Consider the following 2,156-nt stretch of genomic DNA (forward strand, 5'->3'; position numbering starts at 1 on the left):
GGGGGCTGGCAAGGGTCCCCCTATGGTCCCCTCCCCCCGCACCCCTAGTACTTACCAGCTTGGAGTGGCTGCAGCTCCCTGCTGCAGCCACTGGGGACTACCTAAATCATCAAAGCTCTCCAAATCTTTGCCAAAGATTCAGAGATCTTTGAATTGATTTGGACCTTTAAATTAGTCCCCGGATTTGAAGATTCAGCCATCAAACCAGGCCAAATCTCCTCCAAATCAAATCACCACCCAAAGCTTCACACAGCCTTACAGGATACTACTTGTATTTACAAGTACTAACCTGTTGTGGAGTTTATTAGTTTCCTATGGCCTAATAGAGCTATATAAGTAAACGCCAAGATATTTACTTCAGATCTAATTAGGCAACTCCATAGTAAACATCTCATGTAGACATGGCCTGGAAGAATGAGTTGTCTGTCCACTCTGGATACTGGTATAATTTACACTGATGTACAAAACTGATGCAAGTTACACCTGTACTGACATCTCAGGTATCCAGGTCCTTACTAATCTGAGTACATGCTGTACTATGTCTGCTTGAATTCTCCCTAGGGCTTCAATGAGATAAAATGTTGTTCTGCATTTTCTGACCTAACTTTTTAGGTAAATTCCTTCCTTGGCTGCATTTTTTGGCAGCACCGAGTGACTGCATTTTTGATAGTGAGTAAAATGAGTCTCAGTAGTTGATGCTGTTACAATCCAACAATTTTGGGTGGCCTCATGAAAGGAAAATTTGGTTCTCCATTTGATTTCAGAAAGTTTTGTTCATATAATTGCAAAAAAGGGTGTTTAGGTAACCACTTGACCTTTAGAAAGTGCACCTTCAGGCCCTGTGGAAATCTTGTATCTGTTCTGTGAAAAAAATGACTTCAGTTTACAGAACTGTCTAGAAGGCAGATATCATAAATGTTACTTTTACTTTGAAAGGAGGAAGACACGGTTTCTTTGATACAAATTTTAGCTATTCATCAGCATTTGGGCACCAATTATTTCAATGCCAACATGCTCACCAAACTAAGTCAAGCTTCCGGAGTTCTGATTTTCACTGTCCCTGCTGACTTGCCCTGTGACCTTGAACAAATCACTTAGCTTGTGTGCCAGAACCTCTGCAGCTGTAAAGTGGGCATCCTGATAGTTATCCTTGCCAAGTGCATCAAACCCAATTTGATCAATTTGGAAAACATAGCCTGAAGGAAAAGCGCTTTTTGCTGTAAACAATAGTTTGGAAACCAAAATCAGAAAGTGGAGCTCCACGTGTTATTACAGTCATTGTAGAATCTAGGTGCATCCCAATGGTTCATGCTCCAAGGAGCTCATAGCATTTGAAAAATGAATTAGTTATGACAGTATTGAAGAGGAAGAGCCAAGCGTAACCCACGTGACTAATTAATAGTGTCACTGAGTGCCTACAGGTCTCTCTGATGCAGCAAGATAGTCAGCATGGCCCTGCCCATATGGGAGATCAACTGAATTAGATCACGATTGGAAAGCTCAACTGTCACCCATAAAGACCCAGCATAAGACTTTTACAGACATGCTAACTTCTCATGTTATAACCTACCTGGGATCCTCAGCAACAGAAAGACTTCAAAAGTACTAAACTGCATCTACATGGGTAACACAGGGATTTTCCAATCCTGTTAAACTAACTTGACTGGATAAAATGCCTTTTTACCCTGTGTACATAGGACTCATGGGAGCTGTGAGTGCTTAAAGCTTCTCAGGATCAGTCTCATTCCTGACCTGGAATTTTTTTTGGTAGAAATTGGACTGTGAAAATTCAGAACATAACAGAATTGTTATATATCTTAATGCTGACTTGGCCTGTGCTAGAACTCTTCCCAGAGCAAGTATTCCAGGCTAGCATATAAATTAAAGCTCATAAATCAGTTGAGAAAAATCTTCTCCATAGAAATGGCCAGCATGCTAGAAGGGAGTTAGAGCTACAAGCTCTTTTTGATGAAGCCTCGCTGGCTATCAAGCTTCTCAAGAATGCGCAAAGCAGTAGAGTTGTTTGGCTTGGGAGTGCAAGTGGAATTTTTTTTTCTCTTTTGTGGACAATAAAATTTAACAGCTCTTCTTCCCCTGAACGCTGCTCATGGTGACCCCAGTTAAGAGACAACAGCATAGATATAATCTCTGGAAAT

Source organism: Crocodylus porosus, unplaced genomic scaffold (assembly GCF_001723895.1).
Source record: "Crocodylus porosus isolate Cpor-Errol unplaced genomic scaffold, CroPor_comp1, whole genome shotgun sequence".
NCBI lineage: Eukaryota > Metazoa > Chordata > Crocodylia > Crocodylidae > Crocodylus > Crocodylus porosus.